At 45.5% G+C, this 25,196-nt stretch overlaps 4 non-coding genes and 2 pseudogenes across 4 annotated transcripts; 4 read left to right on the forward strand and 2 right to left on the reverse strand.

Annotated features, from left to right (window-relative positions):
* The first annotated feature begins 3,898 nt into the window (after positions 1–3,898).
* On the forward strand, positions 3,899–3,970 carry trnah-gug (transfer RNA histidin (anticodon GUG)). Its single transcript has one exon. It is a non-coding gene; the product is annotated as a tRNA-His (tRNA).
* Positions 3,971–5,934: 1,964 nt separating this feature from the next.
* LOC125992934 (U5 spliceosomal RNA) lies at positions 5,935–6,046 on the reverse strand. The gene has a single exon (XR_007489870.1). It is a non-coding gene; the product is annotated as a U5 spliceosomal RNA (small nuclear RNA).
* A 954-nt stretch (positions 6,047–7,000) lies between these two features.
* LOC125992929 (U5 spliceosomal RNA) lies at positions 7,001–7,110 on the reverse strand. The gene has a single exon (XR_007489865.1). It is a non-coding gene; the product is annotated as a U5 spliceosomal RNA (small nuclear RNA).
* An 8,612-nt stretch (positions 7,111–15,722) lies between these two features.
* trnat-agu (transfer RNA threonine (anticodon AGU)) lies at positions 15,723–15,795 on the forward strand. Its single transcript has one exon. It is a non-coding gene; the product is annotated as a tRNA-Thr (tRNA).
* A 4,029-nt stretch (positions 15,796–19,824) lies between these two features.
* LOC125992912 (U1 spliceosomal RNA) lies at positions 19,825–19,976 on the forward strand (annotated as a pseudogene).
* Positions 19,977–21,278: 1,302 nt separating this feature from the next.
* Positions 21,279–21,363, forward strand: LOC125992925 (U5 spliceosomal RNA; annotated as a pseudogene).
* Positions 21,364–25,196: the final 3,833 nt, after the last annotated feature.

The raw sequence follows: 25,196 nt of genomic DNA on the forward strand, positions 1-25,196 counted from the left end.
TGGGACCTCAAATATATTGTCATATAGCTGGGTAGAAATTGTGAAATGGTTGCTTGTGTGCTGCCCCATGAAAGCCTATGCTTCTATACACCTGAGGGTTCCTTGAACACTCAACTCTGAAACCAGTGATCCCAGCTCAAGTCTCGGTTGGACCTCAACCCTTTGGTCATACACGGTCATATGCAAAAGTTTCATTCGTATGCAAAATCAATTTCAAGATTTTCCTTTATAAATCATTGGCTGTTCAGATCAGCAATATCAGTTAAATATATCATATAACGGACAGAGACAAAGATATTTGAAAAGTGAAATGAAGTTCATGGGAGTTACAGATTTGTCAAGAAGAATGGTCCAATATACCTTCAACCAGAATCCACACTCACATTAGAAGCAGCTATAGAAGCTTTAGGAAGTATCTAGAGCAGTGTTTCTTAACCTTGTTGGCGGTACCAAACCCCAGCAGTTTCATATGCGCATTCACCAAACCCCTCTTTAGTGATTTTTTTTTTTTTTTTTCAAGACAGAGATGTTTTTACTGGTGCACAAAATGAGCCGTGCATAAACATCACCTTGTTCAAAGAATAAAACAAACACAATGCATGAATTCACAACAAATGACATACCAGCAAATCAGTGTGACTTCTGCTTTTGCCTTTGCGAGACCAGTTCAGATATGTGGATATATAAATCAAGTGTGTTCGGACCTCTGCAGTGGAGGCTCTGTCGAACCCCTGAAAACCACTCACCGAACCCCCAGGGTTTGACCGAACCCAGGTTAAGAACCACTGGTCTAGAGGCTGTTATTTCTGCAAAAGGAGGATCTACTAAATTTATGTACCTGCCTACCTTTGTTGAAATAATGATTGCACACTGTCTGCAAATCCAATAAACTTCTTTTCACTTCTCAAATATCACTGTCGCCATCCACCGTGTATGGATTCGGGCTAGCCCCCAAGATTAAATTGGGCTAGTTGATCAACAGCAATGTTTTAAAGAAGGGTTCGTCTGGGAGTTGAACCCAGGACCTCCCACACCCAAAGCGAGAATCATACCCTTAGACCAACGAACAAGAATGAGGGCTTGCGGACCATGTTACATTCCGTGTAACGTTGGCCTGTCAAACGCTCCACATATTGATAGACAACAGTGTTTGCAAGAGGAGCTTGTCCGGGAGCTAAACCCAGGCAATCATGCACCCAAAGCAAGAATCATGCAAGAATCATTCCCCTGTACCAATGAGCCCCATAGTCGACCAGCTGACCCCGTTACATTCCGATTGGTAGCCCATGTGACATGGACCTGAAGACTGAATGTCAGTGATTAATGGAATAAATGGAATCTGGTTGGCCTAATGCTCCTAATTCCCTAACTTCAAGCCCTAACGCTAACTCTAAAACCCTAATAATAACCAAACCCTAATAATTAACCCCTAACCTGCTAACTCGCTAACGGTAACCCCCTCACATTTAACCCTAACCTTCAATGCTCCCCCTAAAGGTAGTGCCCTCTAAACTTGAAGGCAGGCATATATGAACCAGACCAGCAGATTGTCCCATTTCAGTACTGTTTTAGAAACCTTTACAGATGGTTAAAATCCACATAATAGGTATATGCGCATGTGTTCCGTGAGCGTTCTCCTTTCTGTCCCCTCCCTTTCCTTTCTTCCGCCAAGCAGTGCATCTTGCCCCAACACAGGGCATGTTCCTCGTTAGTATCGTGAATAGTATCTCTGCTTGTTGCGTGAAAGACCGGGGTTCGCTTTTCAACCCAAGTGCGTTAACCTATGTTTGCAGCAGAGTTATTATATAGCTGCATTGGTTGTGCGTGCGTCTGAACTTGAGTGACCTGTAAGTTTTTCAAATTGAACTGAAACTTTCATCTGTAGCCACCTTCTACTAAATCAGTGGTCCCCAACCTCTTTTGTGCCACGGACCGGTTACGTGTCAGAAATATTTTCGTGGACCGGCCTTTATATAAATAAATAACACATTTATACACCGTATGTTTCGGACTATAAGTCGAGGTTTTTTTTCATACTTTGGGTGGGAGGGCGACTTTTACTCAGGAGCGACTTATATGTGAATTTTTTCACAAATTTTTACTTTATCATTAACACTTTACTTATTTACTAGTATAGTTGATCACTTCACATGTTATTTTCACTTTTTAACCGCATGAGGGGGCACTATGGCTGTGGAATAATTGGAGCCTCACTGACAATGAGTTCCATTTACTGACTTCCGAAGTCGGGAGATTTAGTGATTTGGAGTTATACAGATTATTCGATAAACTTGTTATTTATTTTATAGTTATTTGATATGTAGTTTATTTAGAGTAGCAACGTGTATGTTGTTAGACTTCAGTAGTTTCCGATTTTTTAGGGAGGCCGTGAAGGCAGCAGGGCGTGGGGGGGGCGGAAAGAGCGATCCTGGGCGCTTGCGTGTGTTGGCTCACATGTTGAGCTCTTGATTTGTGAAATAAAGAGCCGGCCTGTTACCAAACCCACGTCTTGCCTGGTACTTCTGTAACGCTACGATATAGTTATATATGTAGATCTGTGGAATAATTGGAGCCGCCAACTGAAAATGAGGCTGACATCAGCGCCGCACGTAGGTCCGGAATCGACAGCTGTTTATTTGGGGTTTTTTTTTACACATAGGATGAATATTCCGGTGGATTTAATGATTTGGAGTGACACGGATGGTTTGTTAAAATTGATGTTTATATTACATTTATTTGATATATCTAGTCTGACGTCCGTGGCACACGTATTCTTTCCGGCGTCAATTTTTTTTTCTTTTTTTTTTTTCTCAAGTGACACGGAAGACGAAGATTCTGATGGATTTATTGATTTGGAGTGACATGCATGGTTCGATAAAATAGTTGTTTATATTTTTGTTATTTCATACATAGTTTATATATTGTTATATGGGCCTGTAGCAAAATTTGAACTGCAACGCGCCGCTGACATCGGACTTGTTGACTTGACTTAAATCACTGACATTCAGTCTTCAGGTCCATGTCACATGGGCTACCAATCGGAATATAATGGGGTCAGCTGGTCTAGTATGGGGCTCATTGGTGCAGGGGAATGATTCTTGCCTAGGGTTCTTTGATTACCCGGGTAAAACTCCCGGACGGGCTCTTCTTTGAAACACTGTTGTCTATCGTTGTGTGGAGTGTTTGACAGGCCAATGTTACACAGAATGTAACATGGTCTGCAAGCTTTCTTTGAGGCTCGTTGGTCTAGGGCATGGGTGTCAAACTCATTTTTGTCGCGGGCCACATTGTAGTCAAAGTTTCCCTCGACGGGCCATTATGACTGTCAACCCAAATAAATAAACGCCTCATATTATATACAGTATAAGCTACAAAACAAACTGACAAATAATTGCTTTTTCAAATCAGACTCGTGGAAACTTTTCACATATTTCAAAAATAATTTTAAGAAGATTCTTAAAAGTTCCGACAATTTGCAATGTTAGTATGACATAGATTTAATGCGCAATTTGTCGTTGCGGGCCACAGAAAATGATACGGTGGGCCATAACTGGCCCCCGGGCCTCGAGTTTGACACCAGTGGTCTAGGGGTATGAATCTTGCTTTGGGTGTGAGAGGTCTGGGGTTTAACTCCCAGATGATCCCTTCGTTAAAACATTGCTGTTGATCAACTAGCCCCATTTCATCTGAGGTGCATGTCACATGGGCTGTCAATTGAAACGAAACGGGTTGTGTTCATTTACCTTGGGTCTCTTGAATCTGTTGTTTCGATTCTCATCACTTGAATCTGCCGTCATGTGTCATCCATTGCGCCACTCACCCTACAAGACTGTATCGACTGTAAACCACTACACGATCATGGCCTGTATGCAGTAGCGTTAATAAGATGCACATGTTGGCCATGATCGTATAGTGGTTAGTACTCTGCGTTGTGGCCGCAGCAACCCCGGTTCGAATCCGGGTCATGGCACACTCCAATTACTGTGTGGAATTTGTCCCTTTCTTAATATTGCTAAACAGCCATCTTTTGGACAATGACGATTTTCCACACGTTTGCGGTCGATAGCCTTAACTTGTAGGGCGAGTGGCGCAATGGATAAAGCATCATGGCGTATTCAAATAATGTCACCCATTTTTTATTTTATTTTTTCATTTTTGCAAAAGCTTACAAGCCACATATTCCCGTGGGGCTCGTGGAGCAATGGATAACGAACGCATCTGTCTACAGATCAGAAGATTCCAGGACTCCTGGCCAGCTCACATGCCATTTTGTGGTCAACATTAGCTATGTGTAATTTCTGTGAACTATTGGGTTGAAGTAACTCACAGACACTGTCAACCAATAGTCTTTCCAATTTTGTCTCATCTCGAGACTTAGGGATCATCGGATCTGCGTAGTTATTGGATAGTTCCACCAACATTTTAACATCAACAATCTTTCATGGTCTGCTTGAGTGTCGTGGCTGAAGATCCTAGAGAAAAGACCCTAAACATGCAACTGCATGTTGGCCATAATATAGCATTGAGGCGGCTGCAACCCCAGTTTGAATCTGGTTAATAGCCGAATGAACTTGTTGCAGTTATTTTTTATTCACCCTCAACAGTCTTACGTTGGACCATGACAAATTTACATACACGCAAGCTTACAGAAAATGACAACTTCCCGTGGGGCTAGTGGCTCGTTCCTTGCTCTGAACGGACAGCCAAAACGATTCCTAACACTTACTAATCAAGTCCTAACCAATTCCTGTGTGTGTATGGGGGAGGGGGGGGGGGGGGGGGGGGGCAAAGGAACCAATCAGATGGCCCGAATCCATGCATGGCCGATGACGGCAGTGATCAACACAGTGATATTTGAGAATTGAAATGAAGTTTATAGGATTTGCAGACAGTGGACAATCATTATTTAAACAAAAGTAGGCAGGCGCATACATTTGGAAACCCCAACAGAAAAATGACATCAATATTTAGTAGTTCCTCCTTTTGCAGAAATAACAGCCTCTGAACCAGTGGTTCTTAACCTGGATTCGGTCAAACTCTAGGGGTTCGGTGAGTCGGTCTCAGGGGTTTAGCAGAGCCTCCCTCCACTGCGGAGGTCCGAACACACATGATTTATAAATTCGTGATAACGCATATCTGAACTGGTCTCGCAAAGGCAACAGCAGAAGTACTACTGATTTGCTGGTATATCATTTGTCGTGAATTCATGCATTGTGTTGGTTTTATTCTTTCAACAAGGTGGTGTCCATGCACTTCTGCATAAGTTCCGCTCTAGTCTTCTGGCCCAACTCTTTCGTACATATGATGACCATGGAAAGTTCTTTGCGAATGATCAATCTTTGCCTTTCATGTTCATCGGGACTACCCTTTTAATAGGTACCTACACTGTGTATTTGGATAGAGACTGCTGAAAGGGGACACATATATGCGTCGTGAACTACATGCATTACTGCGGGTGAAGAAGAGTGAACAAATAAGTCAGCAGACAAGCTTGCCGATTTATTAGTGCCCAGAAGAGCAGCACTCTGTTCCGTACTGTAACCTGCTAGGTTTGTTCCCGGTTCTTTATCTTTAATGCTCGATATGCTAACAGCAATTACCAAGAGGCAGCCTTCACAGTTTAACTCTTTAATGTATGCCAGAATGATCGATGCACAGCTGTGGAGCCCTTTCTGCCAGATGCGAAAGAAGGTCCCTCTCTCAGCGCCAAGGTTCCTGCTCTTATACTACTCTGGGCCGCCTTCCTGCAAGGAGGCGACTCTGCCTAATCTGTATGATAACGTGTGACCTTGTCGTCTTAACTGAGAGCGAATTCTACATATGTGCAAAGGGTGTCATAGAGAAGAGAAAGCTAATAAAGCAAGAGAAGGGTTGCAGCGATATAACGGCATAGCTCAAGCTACCCAGCTAAACACATGTGCCAAAGAGGCCTATTCTAACAAACCGTTGGTGAGAATGGCTAGAGATAGACTCTTATTGTTCCTCCCCACGGAAATCTTTAGTAAAAGGCGAACGATTTATTCGATCTGAAGAGAAAAAAGAATGAGCTGATAATCTGGGTGAAAACGGGCCACCCCACTGCTGGTCTCACCAAATTCACAGGGGGTCTCACACTCAAATTGCAGCAACCATTCCTTCTAATACAAACAATAGATTTACTATACTTAGAAGGCCTCAACCTAAATAGAAGGTTTAAACGAACGAGTATTTTGTGTTCATTAATGTCTTTTTTACTTAAAACATTGTTGGCGCACAGGATTGTAGGTACCTGATCGAACACATTCTTTCAAACAGCGATTGGGCGTCTATTTTGAGTATTGAAGGTAAAAACAGTTGTATGTCTTGGTACGTGTACTTTTGATATCAGAGAATGGGAAATGATCCCATCTCTGTGTTTTATTTGAAAACATGTGATTTCATAACGACACAAATCGGGAAAGAAAATACGATCGTAATTTCTCAAATGATTTCTCAAATTTCAGAAGTGCTCTATATCTCTCGTGTCGCAAATAATTGAGGCTTTTGTCGTTGCAGTGGAGGTGAATTTGGAGTGTAATTCACCTCCACTGCGACGGTGGCGTTCGAGATTTGACATTTGAATATAAATCTGTCCGTTACATTCCGATTGGTAGCGAATATGACATGGACCTGAGGACTGCATTTTAGTGATGAACGAATTCTGAGCGACTTCTACATATGTGCAAAGGGTGTCATAGAGAAGAGAAAGCTAATAAAGCAAGAGAAGGGTTGCAGCGATATAACGGCATAGCTCAAGCTACCCAGCTAATCACATGTGCCAAAGAGGCCTATTCTAACAAACCGTTGCTGAGAATGGGTAGACGGGGAAGCCTGTAAGTGAGTCCGTCACTCGCATACTCCATCGCTTCTCGGCCTTTTGGCTAAAATCAAGTGTAGTCTCGGTTCTTGGGTTTGAGGGATTAAGAGAGCTGATCATAGAAGAGAGAATTTTAACCATAAAAGTGGTGCCAAAGAGGCCTATTCTAACAAACCGTTGGTGAGAATGGGTAGAGATAGACTCTTATTGTTCCTCCCCACGGAAATCTTTAGTAAAAGGCGAAAGATTTATTCCATCTGAAAAGAAAGAGAGATCTGATAATCTGGGTCAAAACGGGCCACGTCACTGCTGGTCTCACCAAATTCACAGGCGGTCTCACACTCAAATTGTAGCAACCAGTCCTTCTAATACAAACAATAGACGTTGATAGATTTACTATACTTACAAGGACTCAACCTAAATAGAAGGTTTAAACAAGTATTTTGTTTTCATTAATGTCTTTTTTACTTTAAACATCTTTGGCGCACAGGATTGTAGGTACCTGATCAAACCTTCTTTCAAACAGCGTCACCTATCGATTGGGCGTCTATTATGAGTATTGAAGGTAAAAACAGTTGTATGTCTTGGTACGTGTACTTTTGGTATGAGAGAATGGGAAATGATCCCATCTCTGTGTTTTATTTGAAAACGTGTGATTTCATAACTTTATTCAAATCAGGGAACAAAATACGATCGTAATTTCTCAAATGATTTCTCAAATTTCAGAAGTGCTCTATATCTCTCGTGTCGCAAATAATTGAGGCTTTTCTCGTTGCTGGCATGGTTTGGAGTGTAATTTACCTCCACTGTGATGGTGGCGTTCGATATTTGACATTTGAATATAAATCTGTCAATTTACTTTAGAAAGTAAATGTTGTTTTCTAGAAATCTATACTGAGATGTATGAGGAACAACAATCGGGCGTATTCTTAAAAAGACAGACCTACAGCCGACAAAAAGGTTTTGATACGTTCATATCATATGACGAGTCAGGAACGTGGTAATTCCATATTATTTTGCATTGACTAATTTGGTTAATACAGTTTAGCAAGCAAATGCACAGTTCCATAGTACAGTTAATAACATGCTCAAAAGCATTCAGTGTGTCACAGCACCGCAGACCTAAACTCCATGTACGTACGACTGCGTGTGATTTTTGTTTTAATCAAAAAGACCAGGGGAGAGCGCGAACGCAGTCCACGACTGTTGTGTTTATACGGAGTAGAGATGAACGCGAATGCAACTTCTTTATTCAGCAACTTTTTATTTTCTCCCCACTCATGTCTTACATAGCAGTACAATGCCCCTGGCGCACCACAGAGCCCCCAACTGTCAACATTATTTGAGACCTCCAATAACAAACTATATAATATTATAGTTTCAACATACGATAATACCACATCTCCCTTTTTCCAGGGATCATAGGGTAGACTGCCTTTGTCTCGTCAGACCTTAGAGCAGTGGTTCTTAACCTGGGTTCGATCGAACCCTAGGGGTTAGGTGAGTCGGCTTCAGGGGTTCGGCAGAGCTGGTATGTCATTGCCCCGCCCCCGCCCCGCGACCCCCCCCCCCCCCCCGCCCACGGATGGCTGAACACACCTGAATATCGTGTAAATTCGTGATAACGCATATCTGAACTGTTCTTGCAAAGGCAACAGCAGAAGTCACACTGATTTGCTGGTATGTCATCCCCCCCTATATAGAGGGGTTCGGTGAATGTGCACATGAAACTGATGGGGTTCGTTTAACTCGCCCCCCAAAGAGGGGTTTGTTGAATGCACATATGGACCTGATGGGGTTCGGTACCTCCAAAAAGGTTAAGAACCACTGCCTTAGAGGATTATTCTGCCTCTTGTGTAGAAAGGTCTGTTCCTAACTTTTGCCAAGGTCTTTCAGGGCACCCTGATGGCACGAGTGCCTCTTTTGGGTTGTGTCGCTCTTGTATGCATGTCCTGCAGTTCAGTACCATTTTGTTCACTTGCTGGCTGAGTCCCGGCCACCACACAGATTGACGTGCACGTGATTTACATTCCAGGACACCTAAGTGTCCTTCGTGTAATTTGAACAGCACGTCGTTCCTCATTGCGGAAGGTATTACCAGTCGTGTGTCCTTTAGCATCTTTCACTGTTAATGTGGCTCGCTCCGGCCAGTCATTTTTTAGCGCTGGTTCCTGTTTTGCATGTGCTGGCCATCCTTCCATGCACATGGTCATGACACGCGAGCAGACACTGTCGGCTTTCAACTGCTCTTTCAGGTTTTCTGTATATGATGAGCTGACAGGTAGACTCTCAGTGACACAGTCCACAAATATGTTTGTGCTCTCCATCAGCTCCTGGTCATCAGTGGACATGCGTCATTTTACAGGTTGCACGTGAAAGTGTGTCTGCTGTCCAAAGCGACTTTCCTGGTACGTGCACGATGGAGTATGAGTAGCGCATCACCCTCATCCTGAAACCCTGGATTCTCTGTGGCAAAAGATCCAGTGCTTGGGCTCCAAGCAGGATGAGAAGGGGTTTATGGTCGGTCTCCAGGCAAAACTCCTTTCCAATGAGGAAATCCCGAAACCGTTCACAGGCCCATGTGAGGCCCATGTGAGGCCCAGAGCTTCCTTCTCCACCTGTGTGTATCGTTGCTCAGTTGGAGTGAGTGACCGTGATGCGTAAGACACAGGCTTCCATCCTTCCCCTCATTTCTGAAGAATTACGCCCCCCAACCCATATGATGATGCATCAGCAGATACTTTGGTGTCTCTGCCCGGGTCATACATAGCCAGCACCGGAGGAGAGGACAGAGCTTTCTTTAGGTCTTCAAATGCTGCTTTTGTCCTTTTGGGGCACGACCACCATGCCGGCACACCAATCAGTTGGCTCCTTCACCCGACTAATGACGCCCAGAGCTTCCATGCGCTGGAGCTCTCTCTTGACTTCACCCACCAGTGGTAGTGGAATCCTCCTGGTTTTTTTTACTGAATATGGCACGGCACCTGGCTTGACCTTTATGGTGTATGTTTGTTGTAGCTAACCCAGACCGCTGCGCAACTTGGGGTAACTTGCCTTGAAAGTCTCCATGTCTATGCTGTCGACTCGGATAAGCAAGCCAAGAAATGTGCTCTGGTTTTGATCAATATATCAGTGTTTTTTTTTCATTTGCCGTTCTCATCCCTGATGTTTAGATCTGCTTCAAAATGAGGCTTGTCATCTTTCTGTGGCAACTGTGATTTTTTTCTGTGGCTCATCACCTGACACCTACCCACAGTTTGCGGTGTATTTGTCTCCCTAGACTCAATATATATATTTGTGTGTGTATATATAAACAGTGATCTCCAAGAACCACCATCATGTGTTTTTTTTTTTTAACAACGATTACTTCTAGAACATTCCTTGAAAATAATACGTCCTCATCAGTGAGTTGTTTTAGAACAGGCCTGTCGGCTACTCATGTGGTAGTTGGGGGCTGCCTTTTGCCGATGGGCACAACTGTAGTGAATGCAAACTTCCTGTGTTGCAGAGAAGAACCAGCGGACACACATAGTCATTGCTTTTCTTTTTGTACCTTTAATCAGAAATCTGCTATTGGCTGTAATGAAGATTTGGCACACAAAACGTACCTATATTCCTGGACTTGGACTCTGACTCGGGGACTCGGACTCGGTCGGACTCTGTCATTTTTGCCGGACTCGGACTCAGACTCGGTGCTGATTTTGACCGAGTCCACCGAGTCCGACAATAAAAAAATCACGTTCAATTTTATTTTCATCATGCTGCTCAGAATGCGAGTAGGAATACTGTCCACAGCCCTGCTTACGATCAATGCGGCCACGTTGAGTTGCACTTAGGCTAATGTTTACATTATGTACCAATGTCAAGGACGATTATGTCACCCAGCTTATATCATTGATGTGTTTCGATAGTTGTGGGGTCGTCACTAATTATTTGTGTTTAGATAAATGTCTGAGCTATAATGGTGTAATTAATGATTAAAAAATATTATCTTACATGTCCCGTGTTTCAGAATGGTTATTTAATTGGGCAAGAGTGTTTTCAAGCGTTTTGCCTCATGCCAATGGCACTCAGGGCTAAGGGTGGGCTTCAATGACCATTTTTGTAAAGCCACGCATTTAATACCATGTCAAATAATATATTAGAGTGTAGGTTATGTTCCAATGTATCCACTTCTATCGGTTAAATTGTCAACCGTACATTTATGACTATGCCTCGAGTGATCTACGTTATGAACTAGCACAACTCCGGTGGGGCAGGGAAAATGTTATCGATCCGACGTCCGATTGGAACGTCGCCTCACTTTTACGTCCGCCCTCTCAGCAAGGGATCCTATATAAGCCGAACCAGCCAGTGTGAAAGCAGTTGCGTTCGTTCTGATAGATTTTGATCTAAATTAGCCTTGACTAAAGACGAAGCAGTCACATGAATTAACGGAAAAAATTGACAGCCGGACTGGGACCCGGACTCGGACTCGGTGGTCAAGAGGCCGGACTCGGTGCAAAAATCCGACCGAGTCCACAGCCCTGGCTCAAACCTCATTGAATAAAGTACATAAGCAGACAAGTATATTCACATATTAAATAAATAAAAGAAACATTTTAAACATATAATTATACCTACACACCAAATCAATAAAGAAGACATAACTAGACATTTTTGATAAGTGGTAATGAGAAAGGTTTTTATAACTTTATGATCTGATATATATATTTCTGAGCACTTTGAAATAACAAATGTTTTTTGATATATTGCCTGAATAGCTTAATGACCCTTAAGGAACTGTTCAATGCATGCCTGATGATTTTCTAAATCACGGACACTGCCAAAGTCGTCTAAAAATGTTCAGTACTTGATTGTATCTTATGTTTTGACTAATTCTAGACACCAGTTTTCGATTACTACTGAACGTTCTGGACAGAGGGAAATATTTTGCCTAACAAAGAAAAGATATGGTTGAAAGCATGATTAAACTAAGAATATGATGACGTAAGCAAGTACATGGAGATCAAAAGAACAAACAAACAAAAACATGGTAAGTGGTGAGTACAAACTTTGCATGGTCAGGGAACATTAATAAATAGGTAGATGATGTCACAGCCAAAAGCTCACATAATTCCGTACAAAATGACAAAATTGAAAGAATGATGAATGGATGAGGTGGAACAGTATATGTGCAAGAATGTTTACAGGAAGGTCACTTGGAGATAAAACCAGCAGGTGCCAGAGGGAGACAGCCAAGCCAAAGACGATCGTCAAGGCTGAAAGACGGAAAGGACAACAACAGCCCCCACAAATCGAATCTCCCATAATCAGCACCCAACCCCACGGAACCAGCTCTCACCGAACCAGCACCCACTCCCATGGAATCAAACTCTCCTGTGAACTTGCCCCACCCCAAAGACTCATCACCCATCAAACTCGGCCCACACTGGCCGACTGAATATAAGCTGACCAAAGAACCTTGAAGGTGGCCTTTTCTGAATGGAGACTTTGCGCTCTTGAAAGGCCCAGCGCTGTATTGTACTTTCCTGAAGACAGAGCTTTCTGAACAAGAATTGTGATTGAACTCAACCAACCTGTGTAAGTCTAATTTCTGCTTCAGTGTCTTAGCATTTTCCTAAATCTGAAGAAATCAAACGAGCACACAGTGAGTAAATTGGATAACTGGTGATTGGCAATGACTTTTGCCGTGAGGCGCAGATAGTGCGCTCCCTAAATTGTGGACAAAATCCAACAGGTGCATGAACTCAATCTGTTCTTCAACAGATTTGATTCCGCCTCCCCCCCACCCCTTCACCTCGCTCCGCATCTTTTTCTACCACCTTCGACACTCCAGCCCCCCCGCCAGCTCACCAACCCCCTCCCCCGGAGTCACTCTTCTGTCTCCTGTCTCCACTCCATCACCCCGGTCTTCCGACATCCCCCTCTTCTTTACAGATCTTCAGGTTCACTTCAGAAAGATCAAAGCAGGGAAGACCCCGGGCCCAGACGGCATCTGGCCGAGACTGCTCAGGGATTGTGCGGACCAGCTGAGTGGTGTGGTCAGGTACCTGTTCAACCTAAGCCTGAGCCTGAACAAGGTCCCAGTACTGTGGAAGACCTCCTGCGTGGTCCCTGTACCAAAGGTGCCATGCCCCAAGGAGCCTAACCACTTCAGGCCTATTGCCTTGACTTCCCACCTGATGAAGACTATGAAGAGGATCATCCTGGGTCACCTGCGTTCACTAGTGGGAGCGCAGCTGGACCCCCTGCAGTTTGCTTACCTGCCTGGTGTTGGGGTGGACAATGCATTGATTTATTTACTGCACAGAACACTGCTTCACCTGGAGGACAACAGGAGCACTGGGAAGATCATGTTCTTTGTTTTCTTCAGCGCTTTTAACACCATCCAGCCGTCACTGCTTAGGGTGAAGATGGAGAAGGCGGGTGTGGACCAGTGCCTGACTGCATGGACAACGGACTTCCTCACCGACCGGCCGCAGTTTGTGAGGTTACATCGCAGTGAGTCCGACGTGGTGCACTGCAGCACTGGTGTCCCCCAGGGTAGGGTGCTCCTTTCCTTTTCACCCTGTTCACGTCAGACTTTACCCACGACACCGCACACTGCCAAATCCAGAAGTTCTCCGACGACATGGCCATTGTTTGAAATGTCGCAGAGGGGAACGATCTGGAATATAGGTTGGTCATCAAGGACTTTGTCAGCTGGTGTGAGCTCAACCAGCATCAGGTGAACAACACCAGCAAGACGAAGGGGTTGATTGTGAGCTTCGGGAGGACAGCACCCATCTTCACTCCAATGAACATCCAGGGATCGGACAGTGAGGTAGTGGAGAACTACAAATTCCTGGGTGTTCGCCTTAACAACAAACTGGACTGGACTGGACTGATCACACCCATATCCTGTACAAAAAGGGCCAGAGTCGCCTCCATCTGCTGAGGAGACTGAGGTCCTTCGGTGTGTGCAGGGCTCTCCTCCGGACCTTCTATGACTCTATGGTGGCCTCGGCCATCATCTACGCTGTGGTCTGCTGGGGTGGGGGCAGTAGTGACCGGGACAGGGGGGGACTGAATAAGATGCTCAGAAGAGCGAGCTCTGTTCTGGGCTGTCCCCTGGACTCCATTGAGGTTGTGGGTGAGAGGAGGACGTTGATTAAGCTTAAATCCATCATGGACAACACCTCTCACCACCTCCATGAGAGTGTGCGGTTCCTGAGCAGCTCCTTTAGCGGCAGACTTTTGCACCCTCGGTGTAGGAAGGAACGGTTCCTCAGGTCCTTCATTCCCTCTGCTGTCAGACTTTACAACATGCATGCCGCCTGATAAAATGAATGTGTTTCGTCTCTACTAGCAGCACTTGTGTTTATCCTTGTCTGTTATTTACCCTTTTTTGTAATTCTGGCACTTGTTTTATTCTTGCACTCGTATTATTATTGCACTGATATGCGCTGCTGTGACAAGTGAATTTCCCTGCTGTGGGATGAATAAAGTTCAATCAATCAGTCAAGAGTTGGTTCAGACTGAAGTCAAGTTTTTGATTTCAAAGCATGACACGTTAAATTGACTATGAAAGGGATCGTCTGATCCGAAGTCAGGTGCCTTATCCATTAGGCCACATCGCCATGTGAAATACTCCATGTTTTCAGTGTGGCCTTGATAAGACTGTTTAACGGTTCCCAACAAGCAAGGATGCCCAATGTGGGAACCGAACCCACGGCCCTGAGTTTAAGAGTCGCATGTTCTCCCCACTGAGCTAACCAGGCTTTTCGACCTTGGAATTGTTTCATTTTTTCATTTTTTTTGAATGGGTTAGGGAAATAGAGAAATGTTTTAAGTGTGGCCTCTGAAACACATCTATTGATAAGACTAAAGAATCAAAGGTTCCCGACAAGTGTGGGCTGCCCAATATGGGGATAGAACCCACAACCCTGAGATTAAGACTTGCATGCTCTACCACCTCAGCTAACCAGGCTTCTCCTAATAAGAACTGTTTCATTCTTTCACTTTTTTTAATGGGTTTGGTTCATGAAAACCAGAAGCCACGTTTTAAATCTGGCCTCTGAAACACATTCGTTGATAAGACTAAACATTTAAAGGTTCCCAACAAGTGGCAGCTGTCCAATGTTGTCTCTAGTTGGAAACCCCAGCCCGAGTTGGAAACCCTAATTGGAAACCCTTGCCCCAGTTGGAATTCCTAGTTTGAAACCCTACCCGGAGTTGGAACCCTAGTTGGAAACCCTAGCCCTAGTTGGAAATGCTGGCTCTAGTGTGCAATAGAGAAAGCATTTTTTCTTTTGGTTTTTGTCACTTTGTTGCACTGAAAATGGAGATTGGGGGGGAGTCAGCACAACAAAAAAGAAATCAGAAACCAAAACCTTTCTGACAGTATAGAAAAGAATAATAAATAATACATAGAATAAGGGGCGGCTCGGTGGCGCACTGGGTAGCACGTCCGCCTCACAGTTAGGAGGGTGCGGGTTCGATTCCACCTCCGGCCCTCCCTGTGTGGAGTTTGCATGTTCTCCCCGGGCCCGCGTGGGTTTTCTCCGGGCACTCCGGTTTCCTCCCACATTCCAAAAACATGCTTGGTAGGCCGATTGAAGACTCCAAATTGTCCCTAGGTGTGAGTGTGAGTGCGATTGGTTGTCTGTCTCTGTGTGCCCTGCGATTGGCTGGCAACCAGTTCAGGGTGTCCCCCGCCTACTGCCCGATGACGGCTGGGATAGGCTCCAGCACGCCCGCGACCCCCGTGGGGACTAAGCGGTTCAGAAAATGGATGGATGGACATAGAATAAGGTTTACTGTCTGTGAAGTTGAGTTTAATTGAAATGGCCAGTGGTTGAATCAATTTTACAGTAAAATAGCTCTGTAAAACCAACTATTCATGGCCTCGGTAGCGCAGGCGGTAGCGCGTCAGTCTAGTAAACTGAAAGTCGTGAGTTCAACCCTCACACGGGGCTATGTCTTATTTAGTCCTAACCCTAACTCGAGCCCTTGTTGGAAACCCTAGCCCCAGTTGGAAACCCAACTTTGAGAATGGTCAGACAGAAGTACCTTTTTCTTTTGATGAAGTTCAGTTTGATGGAAATGGCCGGTGGTTGAATCAATTTTACAGTAAAATAGAATTTTAAGACAGGTGCCACAAATTCTCGTTGGCGCAGGCGGTAGCGCGTCAGTGTCGTAATCTGAAAGTCGAGAGTTTGATCCTCACACGGTGCATGATTTATATATATTCCAACCCTAAATCTAGCCCTACCTGTAAACCCTAGTCCTAGTTGGAAATCCTAGCCCTAGCCTAGTTAAGTTTGATCAAAATGGGCGGTGGTTGAATCAATTTTACAGTAAAAAACAATTGCACAAATTGCAAATGCATAGCCTCGTTCGCGGAAGTGGTAGTGTGTCAGTCTCATAATCTGGAGGTCGTAAATTCGACCCTCACACAGGGCACACTTTTATATAGTCCTAACTCTAGCCCGAATTGGAAACCCTCATCCTCGTTGGAAGCCCCAGTTGGAAACCCTGGCCACAATTTGAAACCTTAGTTGGCTTCCCTAACCCGAGTTGGAAACCCTAGTTTCAGAATGCTCAGACTAAAAGTCACTTTATCTTTCTGTGAAGTTCAGTTTGATTGAAATGGCCGGTGGTTGGATCAATTTTACAGTAAAAAAGAATTGTAAAACTGTAAATGCACAGCCTCATTAATGCAGGTGCTAGCATGCCAGTCTCACAATCTAAAGGTCAAGAGTTCGGTCCTCAGGTGGGGCAGACTTTTTATATACCTAGTCCAAACTAGCCCTAACCCTAACTCTAGCCCTAGTTGGAAACCCTAGTCCTAGTTGGAAACCTTAGTTGAAAACCCTATTTTCAGTAGGGAGCAGGTTGCTCAGACTAAAATAACTTTTTCTTCTTTTAAGGGGTAGGGCAGCAAAGTAAGCAGGGATTGTGAATATCAGCAAGCACAGGTTGCTCAACTGGAGTCAAGAGAAACAAATTAAAAATTGTACATCAGATGAAAAATGTGCCTCTTTCTTTTGGCTTTTGTCACTGACATTTGGGGTCACCACAACAAAGATCAAAACAGCACAAAAACAGTTTACCTATATTTTGTCACGTCTCGCCCCCAACTGCTCCACTATGTGTCTGTCTTGGTTTCTGTCTGTGTGCTCGCCCCTCCCCTCCTGTGTGCCCATGATCAGTGTGATTGTTCCCACCTGCCTCTCGTTACCTGTCGTGTATAAAAGTCCTGTCTGCCCCTCTCTCCCTGTCGGATCATTGGTTTTGGTTTTGGTTGCTGTCGTTCGGTGTTGGCGTGCTGTCTTGGTGCCGTCGTGTCCTGCTGTCTTCTTGTTTCACGTCCTGGTCAGTCAAGTTATTGTTTAGGTCATGTCAGTTTACCGAGTCTGTATTTTGAGTTGCTTCGGTGGACCCTGGTCCGGGCTGCACTTGGTCGTCCTGCTCCATGCTCCACACCCGACCGTGACATATTTTCCTCTTTCAATTTGATGATACACTAGACATGAATACCTGTTTAGATTTGAAATCTTATCCATTAGGCCAGATAGCCATACAGGAAATTCTGACAAGTGATAGCAGTGCAATGATTTTTGAGCATATACAGTAAATCTACAGCCTAGATTCAAGTGGAGTTAACTGACTGGATCAGAAGATTAAGGGGTTCAAGTCCCTTCGTTGTCAATTTAATGAATGTCAAGAGGAAAGTAGTGGATAATGTGTCTAACATTAAATAATAGTTTTTATTTTGTTTCTGCATTACCCAATACATCTCCTTCACATTGTGACACATTCTCCCATTATCTGTCTGTGTTAGGTAGAGAAAAAGATTTTAAAGGAAAGGTAAGTATTGTTGTGTTGTGTTTTGTTGTATTGTGTGTTGTCATTACCGTATTTTCTGGACTATAAGTCACGCTTCTTTTCATAGTTTGGGTGGGGGGGCGACTTATACTGAGGAGCAACTTATACGTGATTTTTTGTCACAAATTTTCAAAATAAAAAAAAAAAAACGAAAAATGGATAAACGAACCGTGATGTAGCAAGGGATTACTGTAGTTTGAACTGCAAGTGACATCAGCGGCGCGGCGGTTGTTTACTTAAAGGACAAAGGATTCGATCACGGGATGACGAAGATGACGAAGGGCCCCATGTACTACCGGCATCTTTAGTGGCTTTGCTTGTAAGTGACACAGAGGACGGAGAGTTTTTTTTTCCCAATGATCATCACACACACATCTGGGTGTGGTGAGATTTGTCCTCTGCATTCAACCCATCCCCGTGTGATTTTGATCCATCCCCTGGGGGAGAGGGGAGCAGTGAGCAGCAGCGGTGCCGCGCTCGGGAATCATTTGGTGATCTAACACCCAATTCCACCCCTTAATGTTGAGTGCCAAGCAGGGAGGCAATTGGTCCCATTTTTATAGGTATGACCCGGCCGGGGTTTGAACCCACAACCTTCCAGTCTCAGGGCGGACACTCTACCACTAGTTTGAAGGATTTAATGATTTGGAGTGACACAGAAGGTTTGAAAAACTATTATATGTTTCACGCACACCCGGTCCTATTCTATGGAGCTCTCTTCGACCTCTGTGGCTGGAAGTGCCACCTCCAGGGATGGAAGTCCACGCTGCCACACGCCTGGAAGTCGATGCCGGTGCTTGGGGCTGTGTGGCGGTGAACTGTTTATGTTATTGTTATTTGATATATTTGTCATTTTCAAAACTTGTTCAGGAAAAAAAATATTATTCAGTGGTAATGTTGGACGTTTTCAATAAATACAAATTCATACAGTTTTAGGGTTCTCAGGTTAAAAAAGGCAATGCATGCACGGGGGCCCCCAGGGCTGCGTGCTTAGTCCATTGCTCTTCACCCTGCTGACGCATGACTGCACTGCGACCTACAGCGACAACCGCATAGTGAAGTTTGCTGACGACACGACTCTGGTGGGTCTCATCACGAAGGGCGACGAGACTCGGTACAGGTCGGAAGTTGACCTTCTGACCATGTGGTGCAGGGACAACAACCTCCTGCTGAACGTCAATAAGACCAAGGAAATCGTTGTTGACTTCCGGAAGGGTCACACAACACACCTGCCGCTGATCATCGACGGTGCTGTGGTGGAGTGGGTGAGCTGCACCAAGTTCCTGGGGGTGCACATCAGTGAGGACCTCTCCTGGTCCGCAAACACCTCGTCACTGGCAAAGAAAGCTCAGCGCCGCCTGTACTTCCTGCGGAAGCTCAGGCGTGCATGTGCTCCTCAGGCAGTCCTGTCTACATTCTACCGTGGCACCATTGAGAGCGTCCTCACCAGTTGCATCGCTGTCTGGGGTGGTAACTGCACTGAACAGAACTTGAAGGCCCTGCAGCGCATAGTGAATACGGCTGGTAAGATTATTGGTGCTTCGCTCCCCTCCCTGAAGGACATTTACACCTCCCATCTCGCCCGCAAGGCAACCTCGATTGCCAGAGATGTGAGTCACCCGGCTCACTCTTTGTTTGACCTTCTGCCCTCTGGGAAGAGGTATAGGAGCCTGCGCTCCCGCACCACCAGACTCGCCAACAGCTTCTTTCTCCAGGCTGTTAGGGCCCTGAACTCGCTACCCCCTTCTGCGTAGCGTGCGGCACTGTTGCGCTATTTTCTGGAATGTCTGCTGTACGCACACTTGCTCCTTTTTTTGCTCCTCTTATTTATTTATTTATTTGTTGTGTTATTTATTCATTATTTATTCAGCACGCTTTTGTTATACTTGTTTACTTGTTTGTCTGTTGTGGGCCATGTCTTGTCACCATGGGATAGGGGGGAACGAAATTTCGGTTTCTTTGTATGTCTTCGGCATGTGGACAAATTGACAATAAAGCTGACTTTGACTTTGACTTTGACTTAAACAGTTCTACGAATCCTGTTTCATCCACTGAGTGTGTATGTGTGCCACACGTTTTTAGCAATTAAGCCCGTGACTGAAAATGCCGTGTGCGGTAAAGACGTCGGCCCATGATCAAGAAGGTGGTTCACCCCATGTGAGGCTCAGCCATTGCACTACGGTTGTGCTGACCTCTGCAAATTCCCCTACTGTGTGAATCTTGACTCTATTATTTCTGGTAGTGGGGGACTGTGTTCGCGCTCTCCTCTGGTCTTTCTGATGAAAACAAAAATTAAGCGCAGTAGTATGCACATGGAGTTTAAGTCTGCGATGCTGTGACACACTGAACGCTTTTGATTATGTAATTAACTGTACTCTGGAACTGTGTGTCAGGGTTCTCCAGATTATTCTTATCGTATGATTATGTTGGAATGCAGCCTGTAATAAATAACCTAGCTAGATTAGTTTTATGCTTATGTTGGAATGCAACCTGTGATAAATCACCTAGCGTGTCCCATCCTACACAAAGTCGTAAAACACCCCTTGCTATGTTTTGACTAGAGGTCAAGGGCTTTCTCTATTCAGTCCACTCTTACCCCCACCCTGTTTCTCTTAATAAAAATGCTCTTGCAGGAGGCGAGAGTCAGACCTCCATTCGAACATCGCTGTACGCACAGCGACGAATGGACTCTCCACCTGCAGGTGTCTAAAGGGACTTACTCGTCTCCCGTGTGGTTCTTGCAAAATAAGTTGGACTGAGCGAATCTCTAACACTGTGCATTTGCTCGTTAAACTGTATTCACCAAATTAGCAAATGCAAAATAATATGTAATTACCACGTTCCTGACTCGTCATATGATATGAACGTATCAAAACCTTTTTGTCGGCTGTAGGTCTGTCTTTTTAAGAATGCGCCCGATTGTTGTTCCTCATACATCACAAGTATGGATTTCTAGAAAACAACTTTTACTTTCTAAAGTAAAATGACAGAAATATTTTCTAATGTCAAATATCAAACGCCACCAACGCAGTGGAGGTGAATTACACTCCAAACCATGCCAGCAACGTCAAAAGCCTCAATTATTTGCGACACAAGGGAGACATAGAGCATTTCCGAAGTTTGAAAAATCATTTGAGAAATTACGATCGTATTTTGTTTCCCGATTTGTGTTGAATAAAGTTATGAAATTACAAATTTTCAAATAAAACACAGGGATGGGATCATTTCCCGTTCTCTCAGACCAAAAGTACACGTACCAAGACATACAACTGTTTTTACCATCAATAATCAAAATAGACGCCCAATATAATTGAAAGAACGAGCGCCATCAGTGTTCGATCAGATACCTACAATCCTGTGCGCCAACAATGTTTAAAGTAAGTGAGACATTAATGAACACAAAATACTCGTTTAAACATTCTATTTTGCTTGAGTCCTTGTAAGTATAGTAAATCCATCAACTTCTATTGTTTGTATTAGAAGGAATGGTTGCTGCAATTTGAGTGTGAGACCGCCTGTGAATTTAGTGAGACCAGCAGTGGGGTGGCCCGTTTTGACTCAGATTTTCAGATCACTCGTTTCTCTTCAGATCGAATAAATCTTTCGCCTTTTACTAAAGATTTCTGTGGAGAGGAACAATAAAGAGTATACCATTTCCGTGGAGAGGAACAATAAGAGTATATCTCAATTTGTTGATGCTCTGCGAAAGAATATCAATATTGCAACGGATAGCCGCCTATATCATACTCCGTGCAACAATCATACGTTCACATAATTTATACCGGCACGTGTGAACATGTTCACATAAACAGAGAAATTATGCCGAGTGCAGACAGACAATCACGTTTAAAACCTCGTTTATCATCCATCCATTTATCCATCCTATTCCGCTTATCCGGGTTGGGTCGAGGGGGAGACAGCTTTAGGAGGGACTCCCAGGCTTCCCTCTCACTTCATCCAACTCAACCCGGGGAATCCCAAGGCGTTCCCAGGCCAGCCGAGAGACATAGTCTTTCCAGCACGTCCTGGATCGCCCGCGAGGTCTCCTACCGGTGGGACATGTCCGGAACACTTCCAAAGGGAGGCGTCCAGGAGGCATCCTGATGAGATGCCTGAGCCACCTCATCTGGCTCCTCTCACCGTAGAAGAGCAGCGGCTCTACTCCGAGTCCCTCCCGGATGACCAAGCTTCTCAAGGGAGAGCCCGGACACCCTGCAGAGGAAACTCATTTCGGCCGCTTGTATTCTGGATCTCGTTCTTTCGGTCACGACCCAAAGCTCGTGACCATAGTTGAGGGTAGGAGCGTAGATCGACCGGTAAATTGAGAGCTTTGCCTTTTTTCTCAGCTCTCTCTTCACCACGACGGATTAGTACAGAGTTCGCATTACTGCCGACGCTGCACCAAACCGCCTGTCGATCTCGCGCTCCATCCTGCTCTCACTCGTGAACAAGACCCAAAGATACTTGAACTCCTCCACTTGGGGCAGGATCTCATCCCCGATCCGGAGAGGGCATCCCACCCTTTTCCGACCGAGGACCATGGCCTCGGATTTGGAGGTGCTGACCCTCATCCCGACCGCTTCACACTCGGCTGCGAACCACCCCAGTGAGAGCTGGAGATCACGGCTTGAAGAAGCCAACAGCACCACGTCATCTGCAAAAAGCAGAGACGCAATGCTGAGGTCCCAGAACTGGACCCCCTCAACGCCTTGGCTGCGTGTAGAAATTCTGTCCATAACCATTATGAACAGAATCGGTGACAAAGGGCAGCCTTGGCAGAGTCCAGCCCTCACTGGGAAAGAATCTGACTTACTGCCAGAAATGCGGACCAAACTCTGGTATTGGTGATACAGGGACCAAACCGCCCTTATCAGTTGGCTCAGCACCCCGTACTCCCGAAGCACCCTCCACAAAACTTCCCGAAGGACACGATTGAACCCCTTCTCCAAGTCCACAAAACACATGTGGACAGGTTGGGCGAACTCCCATGCCCCCTCGAGGATCCTGCCCAGGGTGTAGAGCTGGTCCACTGTTCCATGGCCAGGACAAAAGCCACACTGCTCCTCCTTAATCCGAGGTTCGACCTCCCGACAGACCATCATCTCCAGCACCCCTGAATAGACCTTACCAGGGAGGCTGAGGAGTGTGATTCCCCTATAGTTGGAACACAACCTCCGGTCTCCCGTCTTAAAGAGGGGAACCACCACCCCAGTCTGCCAATCCAGAGGCACCGTCCCCGATGTCCACGCAATGCTGTAGAGGCGTGTCAGCCATGATAGTCCCACAACATCCAGAGCCTTTAAAAACTCTGGGCGGATCTCATCCACCCCCGGGGCCATGCCCCAGAGGACTTTTTTGATTACCTCAGTGAGTTCGACCCCAGAGATTGGAGAGTCCACCTCAGAGTCTCCAGGCCCTGTTTCCACAATGGAAGGCGTGTCGGTGGAATTGAGGAGGTCTTCAAAGTACTCTCCCCACCGACTCACGACGTCCCGTGTCGAGGTCAGCAGCACGTCATCTCCAGTGTAAACAGTGTTGACGGTGCACTGGTTCCCCCTCCTGAGACGCCGGATGGTGGACCAGAATTTCCTCGAAGCCATCCGGAAGTCATTCTCCATGGCCTCGCCAAACTCCTCCCACGCCCAGCTCGGGCTCCTTTTCAGTCAGAGAGGCGATATTCCATGTCCCAAGAGTCAGCTTCTGCAGCCAGGGATCGGTCCGCCAAGGTCCCTGCCTTTTTCCGCCGCCCATTTTGCACTGCACCCGACCCCTTTGGCCCCTCCGGCAGGTGGTGAGCCCATGGGAAGGGGGACCCATGTTTCCTTTTCGGGCTGTGCCCAGCCGGGCCCCGTGGGCGAAGGCCTGGCCACCAGACGCTCGCCTTCGAGCCCCACCTCCACGCCTGGCTCCAGATGTGGGGCCCGGGCGAGGGAAAACAAAATCCATTTATGTTTTTCTTCATAAGGGGCTTGTGAGAGCCGTGCTTTGTCTGGCCCTTCACCTAGGATCCGTTTGCCATGGATGACCCTACCAGGGGCATGAAGCCCCAGACAAGATGGCTGCTAGGATCATTGGGGCGTGCAAACCCCTCCTCCACGGTAAAGTGATGACTAACGAAGGGGCTTCGTTTATCAATGCAGTTTAACTTCTGGTGGGACCCATTTGAATTGGCACATGCCAGTCTATTGTAATTTGGCAAAAAATATTGTTTTTAAATAAAAAACAATAACCAACCCTGTCAATTGCACAAGCACTCCTCTTTACTGTTCACAAGCACAATCACAAGTACAAGTCGTCTTCATCCATAAGCACATGAGTCTTTCCTTGTTAAAACACAGCAGCCCTACAAAAAATGTTCCATCAACCTTTAGTGTCTTAATAGACAATGATGGTATTTATTTAAATATTGAAACAAAATATCTACCTCCTTCAATGTTACACGTGAATGCACATACAGAGAGAAGTTTTATTCATTTTGATAAGGCTACATGAAGCAAAATATAAAGGTGAATACACACTGTTTTCGTGCACCATTTTAGCCCAATTCCATCATTTCCTTGTCTGTCTGTGCCTCCTTACCAGCAAATTTCTGGAAGTCCACATGGCGTCTTTGATGGCAGCAAAAGTGAGCCACTGCTTTGTAAAGTCTTCTTGCTTGATTTTCAACGGGCTCACCCCATAGAGTACAAGGTTCAAGATTCAAGATTCAAGAGTTTTTTATTCGCCATGTTTGAGCGTGCCAAACAAGGAATTTGACTTCGGTAAATCACAGCCTCTGTTCAACATTTAGGTGACTAACAACAACATGTGAAAAATGAAAGATATTCTCAAACATCCCCTGATCTTAAACTGATCTTAAACTCCCAAGAGGGCAAGGAAAAACTCATAACTCCAGCTAGGGGAAATGAGAAACCTTGAGAAGAGACCACAGATGGGAGGGTCCCTCTTCGAGGATGACCAGGCTGCAATGGATGCAGAGAGGACACATAGTACAAACAGTGTAAACAAAAAAGGTGTGGAAAGCGGGATGTTATTGCACAGTAATGACTCTGAGACTCTAAGAGTGGTGTGAGTTCATCAGAGCGACAGCCTGGGGGAAGAAGCTGTCTCTGTGTCTGCTGGTTTTAGTGTACAGAGCTCTATAACGGCGTCCGGAGGGGAGTAGTTCAAACAGGCTGCAACCTGGGTGCGAAGGGTCTGTTGAGATGTTGATGTCTGCATTCAACACTTCCCTTGCCGGGAACTGCAGGTCGCCCACAGGTATACGGCAGCCATGAACTACCTGAGCAGGTGCCACACTGACTCCTGGGCGCCACAGCCAGGTCGGGGGCACGTTGAGAGCGCTGATATGCCCCGGGAGTGCATAACGGACCTGACTGGGAGGCCATCATGGGCCACCATCCACGACAGGTCCCAACAAGTTTGTTTCGAGAGGGCGGGGTGGTTGACGTTGTGCCAAACTGTTGTGGGCTCGCCGAATGCGGGTCCG

This window comes from Syngnathus scovelli, unplaced genomic scaffold, assembly GCF_024217435.2.
Source record: "Syngnathus scovelli strain Florida unplaced genomic scaffold, RoL_Ssco_1.2 HiC_scaffold_24, whole genome shotgun sequence".
NCBI lineage: Eukaryota > Metazoa > Chordata > Actinopteri > Syngnathiformes > Syngnathidae > Syngnathus > Syngnathus scovelli.